Here is an 18,648-nt window from a genome sequence, read left to right on the forward strand (position 1 = left end):
TTGAGGTAGCTGCTTCACTGCCTGTATACCCTGGCAGCAGGATAGTGTCATCTTCTGCGGCCCCTTCCACCTTGGACAACCTCTTGGCCTTGCGCCTCTTGTGCCTGTGCTTGGCCTCCCAAAGGTAGCTCCCCTGGAGGCTGATTGTCCGTTCCTGGCCTCTTCCTTATTCTATCCCTCCTTTCCTCCTCAGAGGAGCTGCCTTCAGTGGAGATGTCAGAACCCATACCCAGGCTAAATGGAGGCCTCCGGAAAGCTGCAGGCCTGATAAAGATTACTGTCTGCAGACTGCTGAGCTGAAGCTTCCAAGTACAGAGAAAGCTATTGTAAATCGATCTGAACTGGTAACAATCACACAGGCAAGTTTAAAACACTTTCTGCATTAAATACTTCAGAAAAAACATTAACAACCCCTCTGAGCCCACATATCCCGCCCGTTGATGAGGTTTGTTAAAAAATCAGTCACCCGTCTGCCCGTTGGGCCCATGCGCCGAGGTGAAGATCGCACAGGTTCCTCAAAATCGGCTTCAATTGCCGAGTTAAGGGCCTTAACAAGGCCTTTAATTAATGGAGGGTACGCATCATGCTTCATAGTGTGTCCGCCCACCTAAATACCGCGATGCCGCGCACTGACGTCAGCGCGCAACATTTTAAGTGCTGATGTGCAGGCTCCGCCACCTGCCATCAGCCATAAAATTCTGCCCATGATGATGGAATAAATGGAACATATTTTATTTTTATACGAGGCAGGTAATCAATCTAACGTCAGTGCTTTTGCTTTCTACTTCTATCTTTCATTCCCTCCAAATAACTATTTAGAACCCTGCCCCTTTACACAAATTATTTTGCCTACATCAAAGGTACATGTCACAGGCAAAATCTCATAGTGTATTTGTTCCTGAGTCCTTTAAAACTGTATTACATAAACAGTTGTACTCATTTGTTTGCTTCAATGATCTTTCTCTCAAACAAGATTTCCTGATCTATGTTTTCCCTAATCTTATGAATAATAGTTTTAGTAACAACTCATCTTTCTATACTATAGTTAATGGACTCCTCGGTCTATGTTTATTATTCTCGCCATTAAAGTTTAATGACTCATGTTTGATGTCTTCCTGGTCATTTATTTCCTTCCACAAGGATTTTCTGTAGATAATACTCAGACATTTAAAGCAGAAGATAACCCATGTTTTCTCCTGTGACATCCCAAAGCTATTCTGTTTACTTTGGAAAGCCTGTTGTTCCTGGTCTATACGTAACTCCAATTCCACAATAATGTAGTTGACTTTTAACTGTCTGAGCAAACCGCCCAGTTTACATACCACCTTTTCAAAGTAACTAAGGATGAAAACTAAATGCCAGTTATACCAACAAGACCCACGCAAAAGAGTGAATTCAAAAGAAACCTGACAAGATTTGCAAGTCATTTATTCACGAGGAAGCCTATTAAGCCAAAATTAATTCATCCACCCAGAAAAACTCTAAGGGGGCATTTTTAATCTAACTGGCTTATCAGCTAAATGACTAGATAACTAGAATGCAACATAATACTATGTTTGATACAGAAAAAGGGTTCGAGCTAATTGGTGGTGATATTGGCATTCTTAACAGAAAGATCTTCTTTGCATAGGGAGTGATAACTGACAAAATCAGTCAAAAGCATTACTAGTTTTACAGCCTGCCTGATTTTACTCCCTACTGAAGTCAATGGAGAATAATAATATTGGGCAGGTGTAAACCCAGTGTTCCACTTGGTCCCATGGTTTCCTGCCCAGCATGTTAGGTTAACATTATCCACGACATTCCCCGTATTGCTCTATTTATTGGATTGTTAAATGATTCGAGCATTTTCACATTCCACCGTGTTATTTGGAAGGCCGTTTGAAGCGATGATCACCATCTGCATGAAGATCTTCCTGTTAAAAATGCTAGATCACCATTGACACCATTGTTCAATTAATAAGTTCAATATTGTGATGTACTCTAGTTATTAATGAGGAATTATTGTATTTTGATACTGGAATGTTTAAATAAAGCCATCTAAAGGATTTAGGATAAAAACAAAAAACTACTGCGGATGCTGGAAATCCAAAACAAAAACAGAATTACCTGGAAAAACTCAGCAGGTCTGGCAGCATCGACGGAGAAGAAGAGTTGACGTTTCGAGTCCTCATGACCCTTCAACAGAACTGAGTAATATTAGGAGAGGGGTGAAATATAAGCTGGTTTAAGGTGGGGGGAGTGGGGGGAGAGAATTTGGGGGGGGGTGGTTGTAGGGACAAGCAAGCAGTGATAGGAGCAGATAATCAAAAGATGTCACAGACAAAGGAACAAAGAGGTGTTGAAGGTGGTGATATTATCTAAGAGAATGTGCTAATTAAGAATGGATGGCAGGACACTCAAGGTACAGCTCTAGTGGCTCTATTGTTTGATTACCTGAGAGACCAAAATCTGTCTATCTCAGCCTTAAATATATTCCATGATGATCCACAGCCCTTGGAGTAAGGAATTCGAAAGAGTCACAACACTTGAGTAAAGAATTTTCTCCTCCTCTCAGTCCAAAATGATCAGTCCCTTACCCTGAAACTATGCCCTTTGTTCTAGATTCTCCAGCTAGAGGAAACAACACCTCAATATCTACCCTGTCAAGCTCCTTCATAACATTGGCTGTTTCAATTAGATCACTTTTCATTCTTCTGAACTCCAGTAAGTTGGATGCTGTTTTGGATTTCCAGCATCCGCAGTAGTTTTTTGTTTTTATCCTAAATCCTTTAGATGGCTTTATTTAAACATTCCAGTATCAAAATACAATAATTCCTCACTAATAACTAGAGTACATCACAATATTGAACTTATTAATTGAACAATGGTGTCAATGGTGATCTAGCATTTTTAACAGGAAGATCTTCATGAACCTGACCATGCCTCGGATCACCACATCATCCGACTTGCAATAATTCCCCCTCACTGATCACCAGCATTTTCACAAAGAAAAGAGGTTTTCACTTAGGGAACATTCAGGAACTCTGGACCCGTGCAACTTTATTGAAGCTGTACACGCCAGCTTTCACAGCTGAAAGGCAACTTGGTCTCTCCAGATGTTTGAGAATGGGTATATTTTAACATGAATAACTGTCTGATGATAAATTAAAAACATACATGTCTTTTGTTAAATAAGTTCCCTGGATTAACACTTTACTCTTCTCCACATGAACTGTCATTTGATCTTCTACATCAAAACACTGAAATAAAAAGTTACCAAAAGAACATTGGGATTGATAAAACACAAGAATACTTTGTGTAGGTTTCATGGGTGAGGAGCCTACAATATTGTCTTACAAATATCACCTGTTGATTTTTTGCTGCACGTAGTGGTCTGTGTTACATGGTAACACTATAGCCAGCACATAACAAGTCCAACGAGAGAGGGTGCAATTCTAAATTTAATCTTAAGAAATGAAGCTGGGCAAGTGGATGAAATAGCAGCGGGGGACCATTTTGGAGATAGTGACCATAATATAGTTAGATTTAGCATCATTATAGAAAAGGACAAAGATAGAACAGGAGTAAAATTGGAGTTCTAAATTGGGGGAAGACAAATTTTACAAAGCTGAGAAGTGAGCTTGCGAGAGCGGACTGGATACATCTATTAGAAGGAAAAACTGTGTCAGATCAGTGGGAGGCACTCAAAGGTGAGATTCTACAGGCACAGTGTAGACATGTCCCCACAAAGAAAAAGGATGGCACTGCCAAATCTAGTCCCCCTGGTTATCCATAAGCATACAGGCCAATATAAAGCAGAAAAAGAAAGCTTATGACAGTCACAAAAGACTTAATACTGTAGAAAGCCTAGATGAGTATAGAAAGTACAGGGGTGAAGTAAAAAATGGAAATTAGGAAAGCAAAGAGAGAATACAAAAAAATATTGGTTGGCAAAATCAAAGAAAATCCTAAGATGTTTTACCAGTACATTAAGAGCAAGAGAATAACTAAGGAAAGGGTAGGGCTGATCAGAGATGTACATGATAACTTGTGGGTTGAAGCTGAAGATGTGGGCATGGTTCTCAATGAGTACTTTGCTTCTGTCTTCACTAAAGAGAGGGATGATGCAGACATTCTAGTCAAAGAGGAGGAGTGTTTAATATTAGATACAATAAGCATAGTGAGAGAGGAAATACTGGAGGGACTGGCATCCTTGAAGGTGGATCAATCACCAGGGCCAGATGGATTGTATCCTCGGTTGCTGAAGGAAGCCAGGGAGGAAATAGCAGATGCTCTGAAGATCATTTTCCAATCCTCACTATATACATGCAAGGTCCCAGAGGATTGGAGGTCTGCAAACTTTGTACCATTTTTTAAAAAGGGTGCGAGGGATAGACCAGAAAACTATAGGCTGGTCAGTCGGTGATGGGAAAATTATTGGAAATGATTCTGAGAGACAGGATAAACTGTCACTTAGAAAGGCACAGATTGATCAGGGATAGTCAGCATGGTTTTGATAGGGGAAGATTGTGTCTTACTAACTTAATAGATAGTTTTGAGAAAGTATGAAAGAGGATTGATGAGGGTAGTGAAGTGGATGTTGTCTATATGGATTTCAGTAAGGCATTTGAAAAGGACCCACATGGCAGACTGGTCAGGAAAGTGAGATCTCATGGGACACAGGGGAAGGTGGCAGGTTGGATCTGAAATTGGCTCAGTGACAGGAAACAAAGGGTAACAGTTGATGGATGTTTTTGTAAATGGAAAATGGTTTCCAGTGGTGTTCCACAGGGCTCAGTGTTGGCGCCCTTGCTGTTTATTGTAGATATTAATAATTTAGACTTGTATGTGGGAGGGAAGCAGAACATTCTGGGGAGGCTTTATGGATTGAGCTTAGAAATAAAAAAGGGGCAGTCACACTACTGGGAGTATACTACAGCCCCCAAATAGTGAAAGGGAGATAGAAGAACAAATATGTCAGCAAATTTCTGCTTGTAGGAACAAGAGGGCAATAATAGTAGGAGACTCCAACTATCCTAATATCAACTGGGATTCAAACAATATAAGGGGCACTGAGGGAGAAAAATTCGTGCAGTGTGTCCAGGAAAATTTTTTCAACCAATTAGTGACAAACCCAACGAGAGGAGCTGCAATTCTAGACCTAGTCTTGGGGAACAAAGAAGGGAAAGTGGGTGAAGTGACAGTTGGCGACCATATCGGGGACAGTGATCACAATTCAGTTAGATTTAGCATTACCATGGAAAAGGACAGAGATAAGGCAGGGGTAAAAGTCTTGAACTGGGGAAGACAAATTTTGCAGAATTGAGAAGGGACTTGGCTGAGGTGGACTGGACAGCACTGCTGGAGGATAAAACAGTGGAAAACCAGTGGGAAGCACTAAAAAGCGAGATCCTAATTGTACAAAGTAGACATATCTGCTACAAAAATAAGAGTGGTACTGCCAAATCTAGACCTCCCTGGTTGTCTAGAGGAATACAGGGGAAGATCAAACAGAAAAAGAAAGCATACGATAGGCACAAAGAACTAAGCATTGCAGATAGCCTAGACAAATATAGGAAGTGCAGGGATGAAGTAAAAAAGGAAATAAGGAAATCAAAGAGAGGGCATGAAAAAAGATTAGCAAGTAAAGGTAAAGATAACCCAAAGATATTTTACCAATACATTAATGCTAAAAGGTTAGTTAAGGAAAAAGTGGGACCTATCAGAGATGAAGATGGAAACTTGTGTGTAGATGCAGAGGCTGTGGGAAGGGTTTTGAATGAATATTTTATCTCCGTGTTTATGAAGGAAAGGGAGGATGTAGATATAGTAGTCCAGGAGGAACACTGCGAGATATTGGACGGGATAGTCATAAAGAGAGAGGAACTACTCGAAGGGTTGAAATCCTTGAAAGTTGATAAGTCACCAGGGCCAGATGAATCGTTTCCAAGGCTGCTGAAGGAAGTCAGGGAGGAGATAGGAGATGCTCTGAGGATGATTTTCTAATCTTCACTAGATACAGGGGAGGTGCTGGAGGACTGGAGAAATGCAAACGTAGTTCCATTGCTTAAAAAGGGATCAAAGGAAATGCCAAACAATTATAGGCCAGTTAGTCTTACATCAGTGGTGAGCAAATTTGCAGATGACACAAAGATTGGTTGAGTAGTGGATAGTGTAGAGGATAGCCATAATCTCCAAAACGATATAGATGGGTTGGTGGAGTGGGAGGTAACGTGGCATATGGATGTTAACATAGAGAAGTGTGAGGTCATACGTTTAGGGAGGTCAAACAGTTACAGGGATTACACAATAAATGGGAATACCCTAAGAGGGGTAGATGAAGTGAGAGATCTTGGTGTACAAGTACACAGGTCCCTGAAAGCAGGAGTTCAAGTAGACAAGGTTGTAAAGAAGGCATATGGAATGCTCTCCTTCATTGGCAGAGGTATAGAATATAAAAGTAAGGATATAATGTTGGAATTGTATAAAACACTGGTGAGGCCACAACTGGAGTATTGTGTGCAGTTCTGGTCACCACATTACAGGAAGGACGTAATAGCTCTGGAGAGAGTGCAGAGGAGGTTTACAAGAATGTTGCCAGGGTTAGAAAAGAGTAGCTACGAGGAGAAATTGGATAGGTTGGGGTTATTTTCCTTAGAACAAAAAGGCTGAGAGGTGACTTGATTGAGGCGTACAAAATTATGAGGGGAATAGATAGAGTGGACAGGATAAAATTGTTTCCCTTGATGGAGAATTCTAGAACCGGGGGACATAGATTCAAGATAAGTGGCAGAAGGTGTAGGGGGGACATGAGGAAGAACTTTTTTATGCAGAGGGTAGTGGGTGTCTGGAATTCGCTGCCCAAGTTGGTGGTAGAGGCAGAAACTTTAAACTCTTTTAAAAAGTACCTGGATCTGCACCTAAAGTGCTGTAAGCTGCAGGGTTATGGGCCCGGTGCAGGAAAGTGGGATTAGAAAGGGGACCTGGGTTTCCTTGGACTGGCATGGACAAGATGGGCTGAATGGCCTCCATCTGTGCTGTAACTTTTCTATGGTTCTATGGCTGATTGGGAAATTTGCAGATGATGCAAAAATTGGCCTTGTAGTTGATAGTGAAGAGGATGGCTGTTGACTCCAGAATGATATCAATGGTTTGGTTGAGTGGGCAGAGAAGTGGCAAATGGAATTCAATCCAGAAAAGTGTGAGGTAATGCTTTGGGGAGGCCAAACAAAGCAAGGAAATGCTCAATAAAAGGGAAGTTATTGAGAGGGGTTGAGGAGGTGAGAGACCTTGGAGTGCATGTCCACAGGTCCTTGAAGATGGCAGGAAAGGTGGGCAGGCAGTCAAGAAAGCATATGGAATGCTTTCTTTTATTAGGCAAGGTATTGAATACAAAAGCAGGAATATAATGATGGAACTGTATAAAATGCTGGTTAGGCCACAGGTGGAATTTTGTGTACAGTTCTGGTCACCACATTACAGGAAGAAGGTAATTGCTCTGGAGAGAATGCACAGGAGATTTACAAGAATATTGCCAGGGCTTGAAAATTGCAGCTGTGAGCAGAGGTTAGATAAGCTGGGGTTGAACAGAGAAGACTAAGTGGTGATCTAATTCAGGTGTACAAAATTATGAGGGGCCTAGATAAGGTAAACAGGAAAGACTTGTTTGCCCTAGCTGAGGGGTAAATTACCAGGGGAAATGGATTCAAGGTGATTGGTAGAAGGATTAGAGGGCACATGAGGAACAACCTTTAACGCAGAGGGTTGTGGGCATTTGAAATTCATTGGCTAAGTTGCTGGTTGAGGCTGAAATGCTCAACTCATTTAAAAAGTGCCTGGATCTGCATCTGAAGTGCTGTAACCTGCAAGGGTACAGACCAGGTGTGGGAAAGTGGGATTAAAATGAGCAGCTAGTTCCTTTTTCTCTTTTTGGCTGGGACAGGCATGATGGGCTGAATGGCCTCTTTCTGCCCCGTAACTATAGTAATTATGGTTTTATTTACTGCGCAATGTACCTTTAAGAATAGTACTTGTTAAGGAATATCACATGATCTGTAGTAACCAATAGGAAGTAGCATGGATTACCTCAACAGTCAGTGTAGAGTTAGAGTTGGAGTTGAAAGCATACGTGCAGTTCCCGCTGAGTATATTGTAAATAAACTTAAAGTTTTCATCTAAGAAGTGTTTGCAGATCAAATCTATCACTCGTAGCACAACTCCATCACCCTACAACAAACTGGCAATGAACTTAAAACAGGATTTAACAGAAAAAATCAAGTTAAAAGGAATTGGCACTGTACCTCACCCAGTGATTGAAAGTAGCAAGCTCCATTAGAATTGATGAACTTATCCCCTCTCAAAATGCCATAATTTGGGAGAATTGAACTTTTTCAACCAGCCACAGGCGATTGGTCTCAACACATAGAACGCCTCATATTCTTTTTTCAAGTGAGCAAGATGATGGGGGAAGAGAAGAGGCGAGCGATCCTCCTGAGTATGTGTAGGAGCAAAACCTAGAGCCCGATTCAAAATTTGATGGCACCCAGTGCCCCAGATTCAAAGGATTTCGATGAATTGGTGGACTCATGAATGGTTGCTTTCAACCCAAGCCCTCAGTCACGATGCAGAAGTTCAGGTTTAATTCACAAAACAAAGCCCCGGGTGAGATAATTGCATGGTACATGGCAAACTTGAAGCAGCTAATGGAACATTGTGAGTTTGGTACGACTCTGAACGACATGCTCAGAGATAATTTAGTTTGTGGTGTGAAAGAGGACTCTAACCAGAAAAGATTATTGCCTGAAGTGAATTTGGATTTCAAGAAGGCGCTAGAGATAGCGCTGGTCATGGAAAGTGCAGTGAGAGATTCAAAAGAAATACAAGGTGTGCAAAATGACACTGTCCTCCACCTCAGGCTGGAAACCTTAAATGAAAGAGGTGCGATAAAGCGAAACTCTGCCAAAGAATAAAGAAAAATAACTTAACAGCGAAATCAAAGAATAATTTTAATAGGGGTGGAAACAATCAATCTTTTAGCAATTGGCAGTTTAAAAAAAAAATGCTACTATCATCAGAGAAATGGACATATAATGAGGCAGTGCAAGGAAAGATTCAAGCAGGCTTGAAAATAAAAGAAGCCCAATGAAATTTACAATGTAGAAGAGCCTGAAACAACAAATTCAGACATTTCCTCGTTGTTTAATCTGAAAGTTGGAAAGACGGAACCAATATTTGTCACGGTGAAAGTAAATGGCAAACCTGTTAGAATGGAAGTGGACATGAGAGCTTTCATGACAGTAATTGGGGAACATACTTTCAAATATTTAACATCAATTAAGTTTCGAAGAAGCAGAAGACAAGCTAAAAACATATACAGGTGAAGACATTCAAGTAAAAGGCATAAGCAGGGTAACTTCCATTATGTAAGCCAATTGGCAAAGCTACCCTTCATGGTGGTACCACGTGAAGGGCCAAGCCCCCTGGGGTGAAATTGATTAAAGGAGATTAAGTTAGAATAGTCTGAAATTTTCCAGTTGAGAGCAAGTGGTCTACCAGAGCTATTTAGAAAGTATGCCGCCACCTTCAAGGATGAACTGGGGAAAATCCAGGGCCTGCAGGCCAAGATTCGTGTGGACCCATAAGCAACTCCTCGCTTCATGAAGGCGAGACCAGTGAGGCCATATGCCCTGTGAGGAAAAGGTCGACACTGAACTGAACAGATTAGAGAAATTGGGCGTTATACTAGCTATTCAGTTCTCAAATGGGCAGCACCCATAGTCCCCATCCTTAAACTTGACCAAAGCGTCTGAATTTATGGAGACTACAAACTGATGGTTAATAAAGTAGCCAAGCTGAATAGGTACCCCATTCTAAAAATTGAAGACCTGTATGCCAAGCTGGCAGGAGGGACAACACACACAAAGCTTGACATGAGTCATGCTTATCAACAATTAGAGTTGGATACTGCCTTCTGGAAATTTGTCACAACTAATAACCACAAAGGGCTGTACCAATATACACGATTGCCTTTAGGTGTCTCCTCCGCTTGTGCCATCTTTCAGAGAACAATGGAAAGCTTACTGCAGGGACTGCCCCAGGTTGTTGTCTATTTAGACAATGTATTGGTGACAGGATTCACTGAAAAATAGCATTTGGCAAACTTAGAAGAAGTCTTAAAATGTTTCTTGCAAGCTGGCGTGCGTTTAAAAAAAGATAAGTGCACATTCCAAGTGATGGAGGTAATCTATTTGGGTCACTGGGTAGACTCACAGGGCCTCTATCCGGTTGAGGAGAAAGTGAGAGCCATAAGAGAGACACCCGCGCCAAAGAACATCTCAAAGCTCAAATCATTCCAAGGAATGATCAACTATTATGGGCGGTTCTTCCAAAATTTGTCTACAGTGCTCACCCCCGCTGCATTCTCTACTCAAAAAGAATCAATGCTGGTCTTGTGAGGCGCCCCAGAAAGAAACTTTCATACAGATGAAACAATTGTTGCACTTGTCCAATCTATTAGTACACTATGACCAGGCGAAAGAATTGGTGCTGCCATGTGACACATCTCCCTATGGAGTGGGATCAGTGCTCTTTCTTTGGATGTATGATGGCATGGAACGGCCAATAGGTTATGTGGCAAGAACGCTCACCACAGCGGAAAAGAGTTACCCGCAGATAGAATAAGAAGGCCTGTCCATCATCTTTGGTGTCAAGAAATTTCATCAGTACGTACACGGTTGCCATTTTACAATCATTTCAGGTGACTTTGCTAGGATTGTTTAGTGGGGACAAGGCTATTCCATTCATAACCTCAGCAAGAATACAAAGATGGTCCTTAATCCTGGCCGCATACGAATACACTTTCGTACTTAGGCCTGGCAATCAAATGCCACTACAATTGAGAAACTATTTCAGAGTTTTGCCATTCACGGACTATGGGAATTAGTCATTTCCGATAATGACATGGCATTTACGAGTGTTGAACTTCAACGGTTTATCAGCCTCAACGGTACTGCTAATGTGGAAACTGCATCATACCACCCTTCCTCAAACGGATTAGCCGAAAGGGCGGTTCAAACACTCAAGACAGTCATGAAAAACCTAACTGTCGATTCCTTGGCAACCAAGCCAGCACACTTTCTTTTTCATTACAGAACTACCCCTCACACAACAACAGGTGTCACACCTGTGGAGTTATTGTTGAAATGCTGTCTCAGGGTGAGATTGAGCTTAATAATGCCGAATTTAGAGGGGAAGGTGGAAAGGACTCAGGGAAGCCAGAAAACGACACAACTGGCAAAGTCGAAAGAGGAAATTTACCGTGGGAGAGCGGTATACATGAAAGATTTGGGTGAAGGAACAAAGTGGTTACCAGGTGAAATAAGTGTGGTGACTGGACCTCTATCTTACCATGTGGAGATGGAAGGCCAAATCGTCCGTAAACATGTGGACCATTTAAGGAAGAGAGAGGCAAAACATAAAGATTTGATTCCACCAGTGATCATGACCGGGCCTGTGTTCCCTTTTGAGGATACTAAACCCAGGACAGACATGTCTGATGTTCCTGTAAGTCAGGAAAGTCAGAGGCATTTTGAACAAGCTTACTCCAGAAAAGTTTGATAAGCTATGCCTTGAGCTCCTCAATGAGGGTGTAGATCCTAAACTCATCCTAAAAGGGATCATTTTACTTATAGTAGACTGAGGATACAGAACTGCAAGTGCCCACTGAAGCACCTGATGTTCAGGCAACTCCAGAAAAGGAGGTTCCTGACAGAGAATCTGAAGTTGTGGAGCTGTGATGTTCCACATGTACCACGAAACTATCTGAAAGACTGAACTTGTAAATTCTTTACCCAGTCTAAGTATTATGTTGTCTTGAAAAATTTGTACTTGTACATATAACATGTATAGCTGAGTTAAAGGGGGAGGAATGTAGTAATTATGGTTTTATTTAGTGCACAGTGTACCTTTAAGAATAATACTTGTTAAGGAAGATCACATGATCTGTAGTAACTAATAGGAGAGTAGTGTGGGCTACCTCAGCACTCAGTGTAGAGTTAGAGTTGGAGTTGAAAGCACACGTGTAGTTGCTGCTGAGTATATTGTAAATAAACTTAAAGTTTCCAACGAAGAAGTGTCTGCAGATCAATTCTATCATTAATAGTACAATTCAGCCACCCTACAACAATAACTTTTCTATGGTTCTATGAGAAGATAAAATGGCTCAGGAGGGTGATGATAACAGATGTGCATGACTAAAGGATGTTTAGTCCAGGAATTGTACTGGACTGAAATCATGGTACCCAGTTATTAGTAACATCGTGTGTCAATGGATTTGTATAAAATTCCTTTGCCTACTATTTTAATGATGGCAGCAAACCAAATATTTTAGATTCATGAATGTAATATTTTCTAATATTACACAACCATATATGTCAGTGACTCCGTCAGCCTTACTATTTATATGTTAATTATTTTCCAACCGCACACATTTTCTCTCGCCACATTTCATTTACTTTCTGTATCACCAATTTGTCCAATCTTGTGGCATTTACTTATGCTCAAAAGTAATGCTGGTTTGAATTACTTTCAGTGCATGAGACTTAACACCTATTTATACTGTATATTCAGTCTCTGTTGCATTGTATCATGAATCACATATGTCCTCCTGACATTTTGCTTTGAATATGTGTGCCAGCTCCATTCACTACCATCTCTCCTATATGGTTATGTAATATTAGAAAATACTACATTCATGAATCTGAAATATTTTTTAAATTTTCTAATGTCTTAAAAGTTAAATACATGACTAATGGAGCTTTTAATTTGAAGATGGGGTTACTGCACTCATGGGAATTTGCAGCTGGGAATTGAGTAAATAATTGAAGAATAAATAAATTCAAATTGGCTCTGGGGGAGAATATTAGTTGGGAATGAAGCTAATCTGATCTGTTCTCAATACTTGAGGCATTGTGGGGAAACATGACATCCATAAATAAAATAGATAACTGCAGTCAACTCGAATCACCTTGAATACATTCAGTCAAGTGGGGAACAGCCTAGCTAGGAATGAATAAATCCGATAAATGCACCCTGACTAAAAGCAAATTGAATTTTACGGACAGCACGTCAGCCACAAATTAATGATTTAATGTCCCCTAAATACCCTAAATACATTCAATGTAGCTTTGAGCAGAGCAAACCAGTTGTGAACTAATTAAATAACTGGGCAGTGAACAGATAAAAATCATGCATTGGGGACAGCACAATAACCACAAATTAATCAATTAGTACTGTCATTTCCCATCTTCACAATGCCATATTCCTATTACCTTGGATTTCCTATCAGCAACATGACAGCAGATTCAAGAATACAATATAATAAAAATATAAATGAATCTCAAGGATTGCTGGCCTTTACTTTTGACATGTCCTCCCCACAGAAGTAAAAAGTGCAGCAATGTTCCCTCTGAGTTGCACAGGTGCGTGGATGTACAACATTCGGAAATGAGTCGTGCAGGGAAAGAGGAGGAAGGTGGTTGGGATACAGGGGTGAAGTTAGTACTGAAATCCAGCCCCGAACTGGCAATCAAGCTACATTACAGGCAACGTTTCACAAAAATGAATAGTACCGGAAAGTTTGCACCGAAACATGTGGGGGAATCTGATATTGCAACAGCAGAAGGAAGGAAGGCTTGTCTGGAAGTATAAAAGGCAAAGGTGTTTGGCTCTCATACTACCCCAAGGAGTTGATCTTCCACAGCAGAAACAGTAACCTGGGCATAATGGAGAAAGTGAATGATGAATGCCAGGCTCACTGGTAAATGTGCCAGCCACCAGTGATCTCAACTTTACACTTCAGGTCCCTTCTGTAAGTGCTCACAGAGGGCATCACAGGACAGAACTGTTTTACATCCTCTAGGCCATTGAGAAGTAAAATGATTCAGCATACACTATGCAACAGACAGCAGCATCAAAATAACACAAGTTGTTGCAAAATGATGGCTTTCCTAATCTGCAGGGTATCATTGAATGGAAGAATTTAGTTTTCCTATGGTATACTTTAAATGGAAAGGGCTATTATTTAGTCAGCATGCAAATATCTACCTCAACAGCGTCCATACAGTGCTTTTATTCAGAGGAAATGTTATGTTGTGCAGCTCTTTGAAGTTAGCATGGGGTGTCTGGTTCCTTGAAACTATTCTTTACACTACCGGAGATCTGAGCCAGTGATTCGAAAGGGGCCTCACATTGTCTGCAAGATTTGTTAGTGTGTTGTCTACCCCGGTTTATGGTGGAGATTGTTGGATAGAGATTACACCGCAGTAACATACTGTTAATTTACACACTACCTATATTACCATGTTTATGAGAAAGTTACATCTACATTGTAATTGGATTCTCTAAAACAGCGTTTTCCATTGCACAAAGCCTCAGCCATGTGTTCATGCATGTTCCAGGATCCATCACTGTTAGTTGAAAAGTGCAAGAGTTTCCATGACCAAACAACAAATTTCAGATGAGGAGACACTTTATGTGGAGGCATCAGGACAATTTATTAAGCAACGAAAGTTATACTTAACAATCAAAGACTGTCGATTTCCTAGAGTTTGAATGGTTCTTTCTTCCCACTGACTCTAGTGACTCTAACCTTGTGACTTCTTCCTCTTTCTCTCCCGATATCTTCAAATCTGCACATTGTCTATTTTCACTGTCCATATTTATCCTCCGCAGCCAGCCATATTGTGGTCTAATATTGCTGTTGTGCTTTGATTTTACGACATACTATGTTCTAGTATTGCTGTCACACTTTTGATCTTACTACTCCATTTGTCAGTAGTCACAGACCCGTGAACAGGATATCCTCAAAACAGAAACAGTCCATCATTATCTTTTTCCCGTATAACCACTTGTCAGACTTAATGAGCCTAAACTTCCACCAAATGGCAATCAGAGTTGAATTGACACTGCACTCTTACTTTCTTACCTGGAAATCTTCTCGGTCCTGTTTTGCCTGACCTTCCGACTCAGGCCAGGTGAGGACTAGTGCTCTGCTCTAGTTTTCCTCTGGGATTTTAAATAACTCAGCCTTTACCAACTGCTGTGTCATAGCACCGTTGACCAGAAACTGAACTGGGCTAGCCATATAAATACTGTGGCTACAATAGCAGGTCAGAGGCTGGAAACCCTGTGGTGAGTAGCTCACATCCTGATGAGACTACAGCGCAGCGCACTACTGAGACCTTCAGTCAAATGCTGTACAATTGGATGGAAGGAGGCACCAACTCTCTTTTTTATGGCACTGGCTGCCGTAAATCAGGTAAGTTTAAAGATCATTTTTATGCATTTACGGCATTGCTGGTTAGGCCAGCATTTCTTACCCATCTCTAATTGCCCTTGAGAAGGTGGTGATGAAATGCCTTCTTGAACAGCTGCAGTCCCTGTGGTGTAGGTACACCCACAGTGCTGTTTGGGAGGGAGTTCCAGGATTTTGACCCAGCAACAGTGAAGGAACATTGATATATTTCCAAGTCAAGATGATGAATGGCTTGGAAGTGTACTTCCAGGAGTTGGTGTTCCCATGAATCTGCTGCTCTTGTCCTTTTAGGTGGTAGCAGTTGTAAGTATGGAAGGTGCTGCCTAAGGGACTTGGTGAGTTTCTGTAGTTCATCTTGTAGATGGTACACACTGCTGCCACTGGTCGTCAGAGGGAATGAAGGGGTGCCAATCAAGAGGGCTGCTTTGTCCTGGATGGTGTCAAGCTTCTTGAGTGTTGTGGGAGCTGCACTCATCCAGGCAAGTGGAGAGTATTCCATCACACTCCTGACTTGTGCCTTGTAGATGGTGGACAGGCTTTGGGGAGTCAGGAGGTGAGTTACTTGTCGCAGGATTCCTAGCCTCTGACCTGCTGTTGTAGCCACAGTAATTTTATGGCTAGTCCAGTTCAGTTTCTGGTCAATGGTACTATGACACAGTAGTTGGTAAAGGCTGAGTTATTTAAAATCCCAGAGGGAAACTTTAAACAACTATCATAAGCTATATTTTCAATTGGTATCTTAGAGATGCAGCTCTGAATTCAGAAATGAAACCACCAAGCCTCCAGAGGTTTTTTTATGTAAGTTAAATTAAACATTTATTAATTTAACAAGGAATTAAACACATACGCATATCTACAAATTACTCCCATAATAACTTTTAAACAACCCCCAAATTAATCAATCCTAGTAAATCTTCACCAAGGCAACAACAACCCATAGACTTAAACAGACACCAGGCAAAGAACATTTTACCGTATGAATTCAAAATGAGGTTCCTTTCAATTTGTTTCCTTTGCAGACTGTTCCAGGGTTTATAGACTGCTTAGATATGACATGCCTCTGACCTACACATAAAACTCTTTTTTGCATATACCTAGGCTTCCCCCTGAATGCAAATTCTCATTGTATCACCAAGCCCTTTGAACTCCACCTCTTCGAACAAGAAAAACCCCTTTCATGGTACCAATTTTATTAGTAATATAAACATATTGCTTGGTGCCTCCTAGCTAGGTGCAAGGTTTCGCCCCCAGTTTTTGAATGGTTAATTCAACAAAATACAAATGTACCCTGTACCTTACTGTTTAACATCTCAAAACTACTATTCATCAAAACACCCAGACTAGCTAGCTTTAATCCAATTAAGACACACACACAATCACACCCACAGACACAGACCCTACTACAAATCTAATTTAAAACAATTTCCAATAACATTATACACATTAATATCTTCATGGCAATGGTAACCCCCAGGATGTTGATAATGCAGGATTCAGCAATGGTAATGCCATTGAATTTCAAGGGGCAATGGCTAGATTCTCTCTTGTTGGAGATGGTCATTGCCTGGCACTTGTGTGGCATGAATGTTACTTGCCACTTGTCAGCCCAAACCAGATATTGTCCAGGTCTTGCTGCAATTGGACATAGACTGCTTCAATATCTGAGGAGTCGTGAATGGTGCTGAACATTGAGCAATCATCGGAAGCGTCCCTTAAGATGGCAGGAAGGTCATTGATGAAGCCGATGAAGATGGTTGGGCCTAGTACTCTATTCTTAGAAGCTCCTGCAATGACTTTCAAGCAGGAAAAGGTAAGTTTGTTAGGTAAGTGGTTAGAATTTGGGCGGTCAGGGTCGGGAGGTGCCAACAGTCAGGGGGGTCGACAGTCGGGAGGAAGCTGGACAGCTGGGGGGGGTGGAGGGGATCAGACATTTGGGGTAGGGGGGTCGGACAGTCAACAGGGATGGCTTGGGCAGTCGGCGGGTTGGGGGGAAGGTTCTGGTCAGGTTGGACTTGGGGGGAGGGGTCCCATGCAAGTGTTTAGTCAGCGGATGGTGGGAGTGCCCTAGAGACCTGGGGGTTAGGAGGAGACCCATGAGGTGTTGGATGGATTCCTTGGAGGAGGGAGTTCAGGTGGGGGGAGGCAGTCCCATGAGTGTGGTGTTCTCAGTGGGAGATGCAATCCCCTTGGGTTTCGGGGGTTGGGGGAGTCCCGTAGGGCCAGTCCTGTTGGGGGCAGGGGATAGTCAAAGGTGGGAGGAGTCCCCTGGGGATCATTGGGGGTGGGTGGAGTCCTGTCGGAGGTCGATGTGGGTCTGGACAATAGTTACCCAGAAGCTCGAAGTGTTTTTAATTCTTCTAACTTTCTCTGGGTAACTACTGATGTAACACCGTCAGAACCATCCGAAGTTTGTGATGTAAATCGCAATTTTGGATGGTTCCCAGTGCAGTCCTTTGGAAGTTTGTACTTCCCGGGCAATTGTCATGCTATTCTTACTTGGTAACTTCCGGGAAGGCGGGGAAGGGGTGCGGGGTTGCTGTTCCCCAGGTATCTTTGGGATACCCCCTAGCTACATTGCCCTGGAGCTCTGACCAATAACTTGTACCCATTTAGTTATAGCCCCTGAGTTCATTGATCTATGTATTTCAAAGCATGTCCTTCGTGAACCTATTTCCTATTTCCCTTTTACTATTCCCATCATCAACACATTATTATCATCATTCACATTTAAGTGACTTCAAATTGACTCAAGTCACACAGGCCAGATGTCGTTCACATACATTTAGAATTAACCTTTCATCTAGCAGAAGCTCATATGAAATACAAAATATACAAAAAGGAACGCATGACACACACACAGTATTAAAAAAAAGGTGTAAAAAAGATACAAAACGGATAAAAAGGTTCACATTCCCTGCAAGAGCCTCAAACTAGCAAGCTACAACACTGAAAGCGCACTTGTGACTACACATTTGAGAATGTTTTCTTGATAACAACAGGCTGGGCACTCACAAAATGTATAAGGAATCAATCAAAAAAAAAATGCTTCATAGTCTCTCAGGAACGCTCATTGAATTAAGACAGTTGTTTCATTGGCGATGAGCACCCCTCTCCACTTCAATAGGCTGGCCCATCATTCTCCCACAGCAGCAGAGTCTGAGTCACATTGAAGACAATAAACAAATAGAACATTCTAACACAAAACATATGCAAGCTGGCTTCTCTAATTCTAAACATATGTAATGCACATGTAATAGAATATAATGTAATGATTGTTTCTTGGTGGAGTTTCAAAAAGTAAGTGAATTAGGGCTTAACATGGATTAACTGACAGCGGTATTATAACACAAATA

The sequence above is a fragment of the Cetorhinus maximus genome, chromosome 5, assembly GCF_964194155.1.
Source record: "Cetorhinus maximus chromosome 5, sCetMax3.hap1.1, whole genome shotgun sequence".
NCBI lineage: Eukaryota > Metazoa > Chordata > Chondrichthyes > Lamniformes > Cetorhinidae > Cetorhinus > Cetorhinus maximus.